The sequence below is a fragment of the Peromyscus maniculatus genome, chromosome 4 (genome assembly GCF_049852395.1).
Source record: "Peromyscus maniculatus bairdii isolate BWxNUB_F1_BW_parent chromosome 4, HU_Pman_BW_mat_3.1, whole genome shotgun sequence".
NCBI lineage: Eukaryota > Metazoa > Chordata > Mammalia > Rodentia > Cricetidae > Peromyscus > Peromyscus maniculatus.
In genome coordinates, this window is record NC_134855.1 from 141,782,093 (window position 1) to 141,796,319 (window position 14,227).

At 49.7% G+C, this 14,227-nt stretch overlaps 1 protein-coding gene across 2 annotated transcripts in view; it reads right to left on the reverse strand.

Moving 5' to 3' along the window:
- The window catches only part of Eya2 (EYA transcriptional coactivator and phosphatase 2), a 169,328-nt gene extending 156,320 nt beyond the window's left edge, over positions 1 to 13,008 (reverse strand). The window contains exon 1 of one of the 2 annotated variants that reach the window (XM_006991129.4): positions 12,799 to 13,008. The gene's annotated coding sequence lies outside the window, so the exon portion shown is untranslated. Of the gene's footprint in view, positions 1 to 12,675; positions 12,763 to 12,798 lie in introns of those variants that run through there. The other variant, XM_076571146.1, reaches the window with a different exon arrangement.
- Positions 13,009 to 14,227: the final 1,219 nt, after the last annotated feature.

Consider the following 14,227-nt stretch of genomic DNA (forward strand, 5'->3'; position numbering starts at 1 on the left):
CTCATGGCGCCCTCAGAATAAACACAGCACACACGATGACTCATAGCACATCAGACTCGACCAAGACAGTAAACCACCTGTCAGCACCCAAGGACCGGCTTCTGCTACTTCACATCATCGTCGGAGCATGTCCTGCCTCCATAGTGTAACGTGGGATGCTGCGCACACCAGAGCAGTCTTGGCTATTATGTTCACTGCCAGCATCTGGATCGAATACAGCGACTGCATAGCGCAGATTGGTGTAAATGCACACAGCGTTCACACAGCAACTAAACCACCCAATGGCGTGTTCCTCGGAATGTTCTAACTACAAAATTGCAGCTAAGAAACTTTTACCTGCTTTGCACACCTGTGTTTAGTTCATCCATGACACGGTTAAGTGAGGGGGAGTGGGAGGGGGCTGGATTCTGCGTTCTTTCTGGGTGGTAGAGGCTGGGCAGTGTAGTAATCAGGAAACCTGCCTCCTGACCCAGGCCTCACATAAAAGCCTGGCTTGACCCCTTCCCTGTGTGGACTTGAATGGGCCACTGTGTGCTGCCCTTTGCTGGTCTATACTAGCAACAGCTGTCGTGAGGAAGCAGGAAGTTTGTGTCTACGGCCATTCAGGGTTGGACCATGCAGAAAGGACGCTCAGACTATTGCTGCCACCTCTGTATGTGCCCAAAGCTGGGCCACACACATGCGCACACATGTACCATGCAGCTGCTCAATCAGCTGAGACCAGCGGTGTGTGTAGGCCTAGACGGCCATGACTGATAGCCTCGGGCACCTCACTCCTTTCATCTTATGCCCGGATGACAGAGCACAGAACAGCAAGACCAGAGTCTCACTACGCCAGAGTCTCGTTATTTGAGGGGAGTTTAGAAATGAAGTATTTCATTGTTGTATTTTATTTTCAGTTTTTGAGACAGGGTCTTGCTATAGAGCCCAGGCTAGCCTCAGAATTGAACACTTCCTGCCTCTGCCTCCTGAGCACTACATATCCTACCATGTCTGGCTTAAAATATTCCCTCCCCCCCCTCCCTCCCTCCCTCTCCCCCCCTCCCTCCCCCCCTCTCCCTCCCTCCCTCCCTCCCTCCCTCCCTCCCTCCCTCCCTCCCTCCCTTCCTCCTCCCCTTCCTGTCTTTCTTCCTTCCTCTTTTTCTTTTTTGGTTCTATTGAGACAGAGCCCCAATCTGTAGCCCAGGCTAGCCTGGAACTCATGGCAATCCTCCTGCCTCAGCCTCCAGATGACTGGGATTGTAGGCATAAGCTACTACACCCTTCTTAAAATATTTCCTTTTAAATAAAGAGGTCACGGAGAAACCTCTGACCCTCAGACACAACGCGTCAAGACTTTGCTCTAGAATTCAGCCACACCGGTTTTGTTGTTAATTAGTTTATGGGCCTGGGTTTTAAATCATTCTAAACTGTTTTATGATGAGCAGTAAAAACTTTGGAGCCCATCGGCCCTAAATTTTTTTTCCTGTTTTCCAAAGTCTAAGGAGAGAAATGTCCCTGCATGTTTAAGCTACTGTGGAAGGGTGCACACCTCGCTCAAAAAGAAGACTCATAGATTCCTGCAGAATGTCTCCAATCCAGAGACTGTGGCTACTTGAGAAGCAGTGGGGTTCGCCTAGGACAAGCGACTTTGACTTTCACCCTCTTGTTTTGAGTTCTTCTGAGGGCAGGTCTGCTCCCACATGCAAATTTTAAATTGTAAGACATGCTTATGATGTGTATGTGTGTTTGTACATGTGTGTGCATGCATGTGCAAGTGCACATATGTTTGCGTGACTTCACTGTGCGTGTATGTGTGAAGGCCAGAGATCAACATTAGTTTTTTGGGTCAGAAGTTATCTACCTCTTTTTGGAGGCCAAGTCTCTCACTGGCCTGCTCCTCTCTAGCCAGGGAGCCCCAGGAATCGGCCTGTCTCCCCCACAAAGCTCCGGGTTTATAAATGAACATTACCATACTTTGTGTGGGTTCTGGAGTCAAACTCAGGTCCTCTTGCTTGTAAGACGAGCGTTTTACAGACTAAGCTGCCTCCCCAGCCCTGGGATATTATTTGATTGAAGTCCTTATAACAAATCTGACACAAAGTTATCTGTCTCATGAGCTGGCAAAAGTCCTGAGGCTCAGAGGGCTCTTGGGATCTGTCACACAGAAAGTGGGTGACAGGGTGAGGAGTCAGCCCCGGGCCCGGTTCTGCCCCATTTCAAAGACATAGCACTGGCCCTGCATGTCTGAGGAGGCGGTCCCTCTTGGTGGGCACAGGTTCTTAAGAGTTCTGGAGGTCCTCACAGCCCACTTGGGTTCCTCTCTCTATCTGCTATCAAAAATTGTATATACTGGTTCTCAAGTGAGCTGGACAAGGAGGACGTAGATATGCTAAGGTGGACGGGGAAATCATGAGAGACCTCAGCCCTAACACAAAGAACTGTCATCAACCAAGGAAGGCTGGAGGCAGGAGAAGTCTTCCTCAGGTGAGAGCACACTAACTGACTGTCCAATATACCCAATGGTCAGCCCTGAAATCATACACACAAGTTACATTACACACACACACACACACACACACACACACACACACACACGCACTCACGCACGCACGCACGCACACATGCATGCACACATGCACGCACTCACGCATGCGCAACAAATTAATGAAAAAAGAGATCATAAATTGGGAAAGGCAAGGAGGGGTATGTGGAAGGGTTTGGAAGGAGGAGGAGGAAGAAGGAAGTGATAAAAGGACATTAAAATCTCAAAAATAAAAGAAAAAATTTTGAGAACTGAATGATCAGTCTTTTTGTCTTTTGAGACAAGATTTCTCTGTGTAGCTCTGGCTGTAGACCAGGCTGACCTTGAACACAGAGATCCACCTGCCTCTGCCTGTGGAGTGCTGGGATTAAAGGTGTGTACCACCACCGCCTAAGGAAAAAAAAATTTTTTTTGTTGGTTTTTCGAGACAGGGTTTCTCTGTGTAGCTTTGCGCCTTTCCTGGAACTCACTTTGCAGACCAGGCTGGCCTCAAACTCATTTTTTTTTTTTTTAATTACTGGTTCTCAGTGAAAAGAGAGGGTAAGAACCACAGAAACCCTGGCTGGTTTAATATAGAGAACTGCCATCAGTCTCTCAGTTTGTCACACAGACACACCTGTAACACAGGGTCTTGGTTTTGTGTTTTTTTGTTATTTTAATGTGTAAGAGCGTTTGCGTGCAAATATATACATCATGTACATGTAGTACCTATGGAGACCAGAAGAAGGCAGAATTAGAGAAACAGGCATTCGTCAGCCTCCATGTGGATGTTGGGAACCCAACCCAGGTCCCCTGGAAGAGCAACCAGTGAGTGCTCTCAACTGCTGAAACATCTCTCCAGAACTTTACCATGAGGATTTTTGGGGAGACAATTAAACACTGTGAAAGTTCACGGCACCTAAAAACTTGGTGAGGTTTTCAATCTACTACGCTTCCCCCATCCCTCTCCGGATATTGAGACGATCTCAACCTCTAATACTCTCATAGTTTCATTCTCCAATGTCCCAAAGTCTGGGGACATTTCACACTCTAAGGAAAGCAAAAGACGAAAGCCACCATCCCGATGCATTCCTACCACAGCCCCCAAAACCCACAGGTTACCTGCATTGTGAATGGGGAAACTGAGGCAAAGCTAGGCTCTGAACCCAGGTCTTGGCTGTCAACAACGTACAAACTCCCTATCTATAAAGTCTGGGGGAGAGTATTGTTGAGATTAGGTTAGCTCAGATCAGATCTGGATCATTCCAAGGTGGTCCCTCAGAGGGTCACTAGCTAGCCAGTGAGTCTCGAGGACACTCCATGAGTCTTTGGCATTAGGAGAAAATCTTTTGTTTTTCTTTTTCAGCCCCTTAAGGTTTGCTAAACGGAGCAAGAACCTCATTCCCCCCTTTCTGTGACTTCCCTTTCATTTAAATGGGAAAACATGCATTTCAAAGAGGTTCAATGGCGGTGTTGAAGTCTCAGGTTCAATCACAATGTCCCCATTGTGGCTGGGGACTCCTTGGCCTTTAAGCTTGGGTTATAAAAATTTGGTTTGAGCCCAAAGTCTGGCTTTAATAGAATATTTTAATTTTGTTTAATGAATATTATTTTAAGTCTATTTGGCAGTTTAAAAATGTGTTCTTTTATTTTCAAATTAAGCTTTACCCGTGATCTGTGCGTTCTTGGGGGTGGGGGTACAGTGTGCAGCGGGGGCGATAACGATACAAGCTACCATTTATTGAGTGCTTACCATGTGCCAAGCGCCCTGTGAATGCGTGCCACCTCATTTAGTGTGCACAGTCTTTCCAGGAACAGGCGCTGCACCCAGAAGTGGCAGTCTAGGGCACCGTGAGTAGCCAAGATCGACAGCAGCTCTGTCTGAGTTTAGGGCCTGTGCTCTCAACCACAGCCCACACTCTCTCCACGTGGACTTGCAGTTTCCAGGCACCTCACTGGCCTGGTGTGCAATTCTCTGTCATCTTTACAGCCGGCTTACTAAACACAGACCATCGGGACCACAAAGCCAAGGCGGTCACAGGTGATGTCTTTAAATTTTCACCACAGTCGATGGCAAAATCCTTATTATCATTATCACGCCCAGTTTTATAAACGGAGAAACTGAGGCACAGAGAGCTAAGTCATTAGCCTCAGGCCACGTGATGACCGCAGTGCTTGCCTCGGTCATCGCTCACACTCTGTCCACTGCTGCTACACTTTATCTTACTGCCGTAATCTCCACCGGAAGGCGAACTAGAATCCCCGTTGTGCAGACGAGAACACTGAGGCACAGACAAGTGCGGTGGCAGGTAAATACCAGGAGAGGACTTCAACCCTAGCAGACCAGGGGTCCCAGCAAGGCTCCCATGTGGGGAAAGATGACTCTTCCCACCCTGCACCATTTCCCAGGGAGGCAGAGAGCAATGGTCAGGGTACCAGCATGTCCCACAATGCACAATGCAGTTTGGGGCACAGAAGCTGGTACGGCATTCTTGCGGAGCTGGGCTTCTTGGGGTGAGTGAGCATCTGCAGAGTTGCTCTATCCCATCCTGCCGTGGGAGCTATAGAAAGCTCTAGAAAGGTCCGGGGGTCACCCCAACACCTATCACCGGGACTAAGGCAGGGATACAGCTCTTATCCCAGGATACAGACATGAGTCCCACTCTTGTGGGTCTCTCTGATGACAGACACAGAAGTGTCTCTGAGGAAAGGATAAGAATGAAGGTGCCGGGAAACAGAACGTCTTGGGAATAGATTATCAAATGCTCAACGCACACTCTTTCTTGTCAACGGAATTCATCTTGACATACTGCAATGGGTCAGGGGTCAACATATTTTGCTCTAAAGGGGCCACAGCCAGTGTGTCAGGCTCTGTGGGCTGCACAGTCCCCGTAGTAACACTGAGGTTGTTAGAGTGGGACAGCAGTTGGGGACAGCCAGCTGCAAGGTTGGGGACCGCCAACCCAGGCGGGCTGCAGACCAGCTGGATTGCGGGTTGCCACAGCCCCTAGGTCCAAACATGCCTGGGCTTCCTCAAGGGCAGATTCGAGGACAGCATCTTCCTCTTTCTTCCAAGGATGCCTTCTATTTTGACCCTCTGCGAATACCCATAAGGCCATGCACGTGGAGCTGACTTTAAAGTCTGCCTGCCCAGGGCCAACGTGGAAGCTGCCTGTTCTAGGGGCTTCGGACCAGAACTGGACGTAATCCTGGCTCTGACACAAGCTATAGGACCCTGACCACGTGACTTTACCCACCCCACACATTCCATTTCCACATCTGTAAAATGGAGATAATAACAGCTTATTCCATCCAGAGACAAAGCAAAATATTTCCTAAGTGTCGTGGCTGGCACCCAGCTCATCTTCAATAAACAGGGCGGCTGGCTGTTGCCAACAATTCTTTCACACCGGCAGCATTTTTTTTTTTTTTCAAAATCAAAGAAACCAAAAATTAATTCACTGAAGTAAAAATATAAAAAGGCAGACAAACTTTCCAGAGCAAGCTCTCTAAAGTTACCCTGAGGGTCCCAGAGGTCAGAAAACACCCCGTCCTGGATCAAACCACAAGAAACCCTGCCCTCCATGCCTCTCTGCCTCCCCAAGTCTGCATCCACGTCCCTGTACCAGTCTGTCTTTCTTGTGGTGCCTGAGCAATGTGGAGACATTCCATGAGTCTCAGGCATCTGCTGAGATGAAGACATCACCCCACTGCCCCTTCCCCAGACACCCCTCCTTCCCCCGACACCGCAGCCACCAGCTTCTGGGGGCGGGGACCAGTCTCTTCAGCAAGAGGAAAACACACAGAGCTCAGGGTCCTCACAGACCGGAGGTGAATAATCTCCTAGGCTTCACTCTTTGTCAGGGCTGGATGGGGCCAGAACTCTGTTGACAACAGGGACACAAGCCACAACTTGTTGTGGCACTTGAGACCATCCATCCTAGCAGAGCCGTCAGTCACTCTCGGCTTCCCTTGCCTTCCCAGTGGCAAAGAAGGCCAGAAGTACGCCATCCTCCCCCTTCCCACCCCTTCCCAAGCAAGCAGGGAACACAGACCTTTGCTGGAGAGATACACGGTGCTAGAACATTCCAAAACAAAAGTGGCCATATGTGCAAATAATATACACCCACAAGAGCAAACAATCTCTATGGGCTATCACCTTTTCTGTCTCCCAGAAGAGGGTTAAATCCTTTGTGGAATTCCTATCAGCAACTGGGTTGGTGCCAAATTCAGGGACATTCAGACACACTGTGTGTACACTTCAGGAAGCCGGTGGCTAGCAAGAGCTAAAGGCTTGTCTTCACACTGTGCATCCCACATTTTAAAAATCACAGAAACAAAAAAGAAAAAAAAAAAAAAACATGGGAAACTGTTAATACTTCAACCACAGCGTGACCATGAGATGGGGAATAAGAGGCGAGGAAATTGACCAGGGACCACAGGGCGTTTTAACCTCTGACTCCCACAGATCTGAACATCAGGAGGAGGCATCAGTGGTGACAGATAGACCCTGAACCCAGTTTTTCTCTAGAATAGTGAAAGAGAAAGTTCCAGAGGAGACCGCCATTCCAGCCTTTTACCACAAGACGTCTTTGCTAGTCCTCGGAGAACCCAGATCAGTCAGGAGCAGAACACCCCTCTTCTGTGGCCAAGTCAACCAAACACGTCTAACAGGCAGGAATTCGGACTTGGCCCAGGGAACGATGGCCGGTGGTTTTGTCCTGTTTTGGTGACCTTCAGTACGTTTATTTATGCACTTCAAGCCCATGATCTAATCATGTCGGTTTGGCTTCCCTGCTCATAATAGCAGCCTGTAAAAAGCTATTGAGAATTCCCCGTGTTTTCTCATTTTGGGTCAAGAAAATAAAAATCGATATCAAAGTAACCTTTATAAAAATTTAAAGGCCTGTACAACCCCCCAAAACATGGAGTGTTTCACCTGAACGTAGGCTGTCTCTTAGAGCCTCCTTAAGGTACAAGTTCTGGTGTCCGCCTACGTGAGAGTTAGCTAAGAGGGACTTTTTTTACCTCAGTCAAACAATGACATTTAAAACTCACGTTAAAGCAATTACCATGCAGAATCTGCCCGTGTTTTTCCCATTTCTTAAACAGAAGTGTGTATGTTTTCGCATAGTTTCCTGCAGTGATTTTGTTTCTTGGCAAACTCACGTCGTACCATGAAACCCAAAGTATTCACGATGGAGGAACAATAATGGCCGAAACAGACCCGGTTGCTTCTGCCATGATTTTTCTTTACAAAATTAAAATGTCTACTGCTTAATACGCAGTCTATTTCAGTTCTGGAAAATGGTGCTTAGGAGATAAACAGAAAAGGGGCAGATCCCCGCCTCTAGAGGATGCAAGAAAGAGTGTGTTGCCATACATGCAGGAGTAAGGGGTTGGATCGTTCAGTTCCTCATTCTTCAGGGGGCGGGGGGGGGGGGTAATGTCGACTTTTATCATTTTCCCTTCAATTACAACCCCTACGAGCTGACTGTTTCCTGGATGAGTGAACACAAGCAGATATGCTCGTCTGAGTTATGCCTGAGAATACACAGACTTTTAAAAGTTAATTTTCCCAGATATCCAGACTGAAGGGGAAAGTTGGATGCCATCGACATCACACGCATTTTATGGTATGGGCACAATACTATTGCCGGTAAATGACAAGACAGCTTTTAACCTCTGTTAAATTCTTCACACATTTTTAAAGATGTTTAAATTGGCGTTCTTTCGCACTGGCATTTCTGTTTTAAATTTCTGCATAGACTCAAGAGTACAAATTCATATATCAAAACACCGGGAGCTGGCAAATCTCTGTTGGAAGTGCTATAATTGCAAGAAAGGAATGGCTGGGAGGCCGAGGCCCCTGCTTTCAGCAGGATGGTGTACTGAGATCCTGTGTTCCATCCATTTCCCTCTGCTTCCCTTCCAAGGATGCACCTCTCAGGCCCTAATAACCATAAGCCTGTGCGTCCACACATTCAGGCTACTGGTAGCATCCCTTGACATTCTAAGTGGCCAAGACGAACTGCCTCTGTTACCTGACTCTCCAGACCACCTGTTCCAAATTACTTTGTCCTCCAAATGTTTATAATCGAACCCCAGGCCAGCTTCCACCCGTAGCAATACAATGCAGCTCCTTCCGGGAAAGCCGACCTGAGCCGTGCCTACGGTAATGTTTAGGGCCTTCTCTCTGCCGGTAAATTTATTGACTCATTTTAGGAACAGAACTACTCGGTGTTAATATAAAGGGGACAAATCAAATTAGCCCTCGTAAATAAACAGCCGTTTTCCTTGACAGGACCAGACCCTGACTGCTAAATACGACTCCCAGGGTTTCTATTCCTGTTTTCTAAATACTGAATATGATTTCCCTTCTATTTAAAACGAGAGAGAGAGAGAGAGAGAGAGAGAAAGAGAGAGAGAGAGAGAGAGAGAGAGAGAGAGAGAGAGAAAGCGCAACCAGGGCAGCTTCAGAAAATCGTGTGCTCTGTAAATGTGCAGAACCGTCCAAACTGAGTGTCACCCTCCAGGGGGAGGGAGAGCAGGTTTTCGGAGGACTCGGTGAGGCACCATTGGGGAACCGAAGGCTTGGGTTTCATCTGCACTTCATTTGCGGCCTGTGTGAGTCATCTGCTCTGTGACTCAGTTTCCTCCTTAACAAGGCTGGACTATTAATAATAGATAATAGACACCCAAAGGACTGCTGTGAAGAACCACCCTAAGGACCGCCGAGCTGATCTGACTGTTGTCCTCTGCATTCAAGTCCTGGATGTGGGGTGGCTGTTTTTGTTGTTTGTTTGTTTGTTTAACAATGTGTGTTTCTATAAGTGAATCTTAAGTGTGGTCTATAAGTGAGAAAAACAGCATCAGCTTTCACTGGCCATGAACGCCAGTGAGAAGAAAAGGGAGAAGACACATGTGAAAATGTGTAGCTTCCTTCAGCTCGAGGTACACTGGGCAGGGACTTTCCTACCACGAACTGCACGCTACAGAGAATGAGCTGCTGTGGGTCAGTTACAGGGAGACAAGTGGGTCTGCACCCACCAGCTGTCATTTCAAGCATCAGTCCCCGATGGAGGCTTGACCCTCCCTGGATTAGAAGGTGTCAGGCAAACATCATTAAAGCAGTTAAGACAACCAAACAGCAAAAGCGGAGTACTGTCACCAGCAAATTCTCCACTCATTGTCTTCCTACCAGAAGTTTCTTTGTGTGTGTGGTGTGTTTGGGACTCTTTTGTGGCCTCAGATGCTGAGGGGGAAGTGAGGTGCTCACAGAAACTGTGATTCTGGAATCAGGAAGAGTGTTGGGACTGAGCGAGGAATGAGAGAGAGAGAGAGAGAGAGAGAGAGAGAGAGAGAGAGAGAGAGAGAGAGAGAGAGAGAATGTGTGTGTGTGTTCTGTCAACAGGCCATGTTTTCTCAACTCCCGGGTTAAACCTCTGTAAAGGATTCCTTCTGGGCAAACGCCTCCAACTCCTTATTCAGAACAAATAGCCAGGAAAATGTTTCCTGCCCACAGCAGAACCCAGTCTTGGTGACAGGCAGAAAGTGTGGCGTCTGGGAGTGACTCTCAGCCCCAAACCCCAAGATCGGGAGGCCACAGAACTAAGCGGCCCTCCCCTTTCAGAAGCCTCTGGGAAGGCAATTCTCTCTCTTAAGGAATTTCTCTCAAGCCCCACGGTCTGCCTTTGTATCTGGTGCCTAGATGAGAGGCAGGTAAATATCTCTGGCCATGTGACAGGAAGCCAGTCCTTTCTTCCAAACTTCGCAGACAGACACACTACACACACCTCAGGTCTGTGGGCACTACCTGAGAGCTAGGCTCTCCCGTGTGCGCCAAGCATCCTTCATGGGCAGGACGCCTGCTCAGCAAGGGCGAGCCCCTGCCCCAGCTCCAGCTCCCCATCCATCCTCTTAGCTGCAGGGGCTTCAGCAGCTGGCCCAGCTGAGCAAGACCTCTCCCCTCCCTTGTTTTCCTGACAGCCACTGGCTGTCTCTGTAGCCAGAAACACATCTGCTGTGGGTCGCCCGGAACCTCACTCCCGCTCAGCGATAGCCCACGCTTTTGCTACACACAAGTTTATTGCTGAGCTAATGAGTTTCAAAGGGGGCGACGCAGCTGAGGACACCCAGCACACATCTTGTGTCTGTCTGTGTGTGGGGTGTGTGTGGGGGGGGCGGGGGACGGACGGACGGACAGAGAAAGAGTTCTCGAGGAGCCTGGCTTGAGCTGTGATAGTTGGATGGCCGCTTAGCTCTGGTCTCCTGCGCCCTGCACAAGTTATCTTTGGGAAATAGCTGAAAAAATAAGGAAATGGTTTCTTCTTTGTCAGGAATGGGGTCATCTTGTCTCAGGGGAACCAAAAGACACCTTAAGTGGACATGCCTGGACTGTACATACATTTTTGCAAACTGCCAGCATCTCCACGGTGTATTCAACCCAATTCTGAAAGTACCCAGCTACACTGCGGGATCCAGTTTTCTGCCGGCTCCTCCACTCTCCCACCGCAGCTAGCATTTCATCAATCCAGGAACTAGACTCGAAATCTCTTACACACGATTTAAGGCAGCAGGGCACTTTGGAAGCAGTGTACTGTGGCTGGTTCCCCCCTCCCAAATGGTAATCCTGTAACAGGTCAACAAATCACATCTCTTTATGAGGTGTTTAACCCGGCACAAGAGTCATGAAAGATGCTAGAACTTGGGACATTACAACAGCTGGGTTTTTAACACATAAAAATATCGGGGCACAAGTCTTTTCATTTTTACTTCACATTGTTTAGTTATCTGACACTAAGAAACCAACTTATGTGTTTGTGAGTTATTTTTACGCATTCAGGCACAGCACTCTACGAGCTCTCTAAGACACAGGAAGAAAATACCAATTATTTTAAGGCAAAACGGCTTATCAAGTTGTGAACTATGCTACAGAGGGGCCTAGGGACCTAGAAAACAGCACACACACACACACACACACACACACACACACACACACACACACCACTGAGGTTCTCTCAGATCTATCCACATTGGTTTTTCTACAGCTGCAGAATTCCGAGTTTCAAATACACACTCGATATTACGTCTGGTCACAAAAAATGATTTCAAACATTATTATTTCTTACATAAATAGCTTGTTAATTTCCCCGAGTCTGAAGATGTCTCAAGACAAGGAAATATTCGGCTTGAAGGGCTTAAGCTGGAGGGAAGGAGTGGGTATCTCTTGAATAAAACTGCAGAACGTCTCTCTCTTCGCCAAAGATTATTTTGAAAAGTCTGTATGTTGGGGTCCAACACACTGACGCGGGCTGACGTGTCTGCTAACCCACACTCTGGTTAATAGAACTTTCACCCGAGCATCAAGGGCTTGTGGAATTAATAGACTTGCCTCCAAATACAACTGTTGTCTCCAGTTGTAATTTCTTTGGGGCGGGTGACTTGTATACCTCGCGCTGTATTTTTTTTTTTTTAAGTCATTAAAGGTTGTGTAGCATTTCGGGTGGTGGAGGGAAGAGAGAAAGGACAGCTGGTAGCGTCTGCCCTGCTTTTCCCGCAGGCAATCAGTGAGGGCTATCAAGTGCGAGTCCCGGATGGCTTTGGGGCAGTATGAACCTTGCAAGAAAGGCTCGCTTTTAACCGCTGAGCAAAGCACGTTGAGGCTTTAGCAGTGGGATACTTCTCCCAGTCACGCTTCCCGAATACTCCTTGAGCCTGAGAGCTATTTGAAAAGCATTGAAGCAGCTAGGGCCCGTCCACAGCTGCCTGGCTAAAATAACTGCAGACCGCGCGCTTTCCCCTTACTACGAAACCCAGTCTAAGCGTTCGGATGGAAAGTTGTGTTCAAGTTTCAGCTCCAACTTCAGCGCCCTGAGCTGGACCACAGTTGGCTGCTGGATCTAAAGACTTTTCAAAAGAAAATCGGCGTGGAGGAGGGCCGGGCCAGCGGCCCCGAGTCGCAGTGGTTTGTCCTGCTCCTCGGCCGCTCTAGCACCCCGGCCCCGGGCATCAGCTTGTCCCTGGGTTCCTTTTGGGTGGGATCCGAGATTCACCACGAGCCTCCTCCGAGGCCAGGCATCTAACCAAACACAGAGACACGGTCGCGTCCTGCACTTGTCCCGCGCGCGGGAGTTGCCAACTTCAGTCACTGCGCCCCGCACCCCACTCACCTGGAACACGCGGGGAAACTGAGGCCCAGTGACCCTGAGGGATCCTGAGAGGGGATCTGCCTGTGGCCGCCGGGTCCCCGGGATCCGCGATCCCGCCCTTCGTCCCCCGAGCGCGGTACTCACCCGCGCAATGCAGAGGCGTCCCGAGCGGGCCAGGCCGGGTGACGGCACGCGGAGCGAATGTCGCGGCGCTGCGGCGGCCGCCTGTGCCGGGGACCGGCCCCCTGTCCCGGCCGCGGGTCTCCTGCGCCCCCGCGGGGCCGCGCCGTGCGTGGGGGCCGCGAGGCGCGGCGCTGACTCCGGGCGGAGACTCGGCCCTGCAGTGCGCGCTGCTCTCGCTGCCGCCGCTGCGCTCCCGGAGGAGGGACGCGCCGGCCTCCTCCCCGCGGCGACGCCCACGCCGCCTCCCGGCCCCGCAGCGTCCTCACCGCGGCCAGGCGCGGCCCCAGAGCAGACAGGGACCGCGTGCACGCATTCATCCATCCATCATCCACCCACCCATCATCTATCCATCCATCCATCCATCCTGCACTGCCCGTGCCCGGTCAGCCGCTCCACTAGAACAAGACCAACTCGTTTGCTGTCGTCCTAGAACTTTCCATTCACGCCGAGAGAGGGATCATGAACAAAGAATCCAGGAAAAAGAAGACAGTTGGAGAAAGTTGTAAATACTAAGGAGGAAGAAAAAGAGGGGCGGGGTGGGGAGAGTAGAGCATCAGAGCAGTCCTGGAAGACGTCTCTGAGGAGGAGTCACCTCAATTTCAGGAAAAGGGGTGTTGTGTGTGTGCGTGTGCATGTGTATGTGTTAGGGCAGAGTTCAACATTACTGTCTTCCTCAATTGCTCTGTGCCTTTTTTTTTTTTTAAAGGTTGGGTCTCTTTTTTTTTTCAATTCAGCCAGAGTGGCTGACCAGCCAGCCCCCGGGACTGTCTCCCAGGCACTGCATTACAGGCATCGACCGCCATGTCTACCTGTTTATATAGGTGATGGGGATCTGAACCCGGGTCCCCATGCTTGTATGGCATTTTCATGACTGAGCCAGCTCCCCTGTCCAGCACCTCTCTGTGGCTCAGCGGGCTTCAGAGGACTACTGCCACTGCTTACTCCGCTGCTGGTGCTGTAGGTGTCTCCACCAAGCCAGTCAGTCTCTGGGCGCCTTATCAGAGGCCCTGATGGGAAACTAGACGTGGGCTCCAACTGGACTCTAGTGGTGGAGGATCTGTTCCAAGTTTCCAAACATCAACCTCTTTTGGCCTCTAGCTGTGGTCAGTCAAGAGCCTCTGACTCTTTGAACCCTGACTCCCTCTTGTTCCAGAGGCCACTCACTACTACGCACAACTCCAGAGGATCGGATGCCCTCTTCTGGCCTCGGTGGGCACTGCACTCACATGCATAACTTCCCCCCCTCCCACCCACATGCATAGGGATAGATTAAAAAACAAAATTCGGGGCTGGAGAGACAGTGTAGCAGTTAAGAGTCCTTGTTGCTCTCACAGAGGACCCACGTTCAGTTCTCAGCACCCGCATGGTGACTCACAACTGTCCTAGCTCC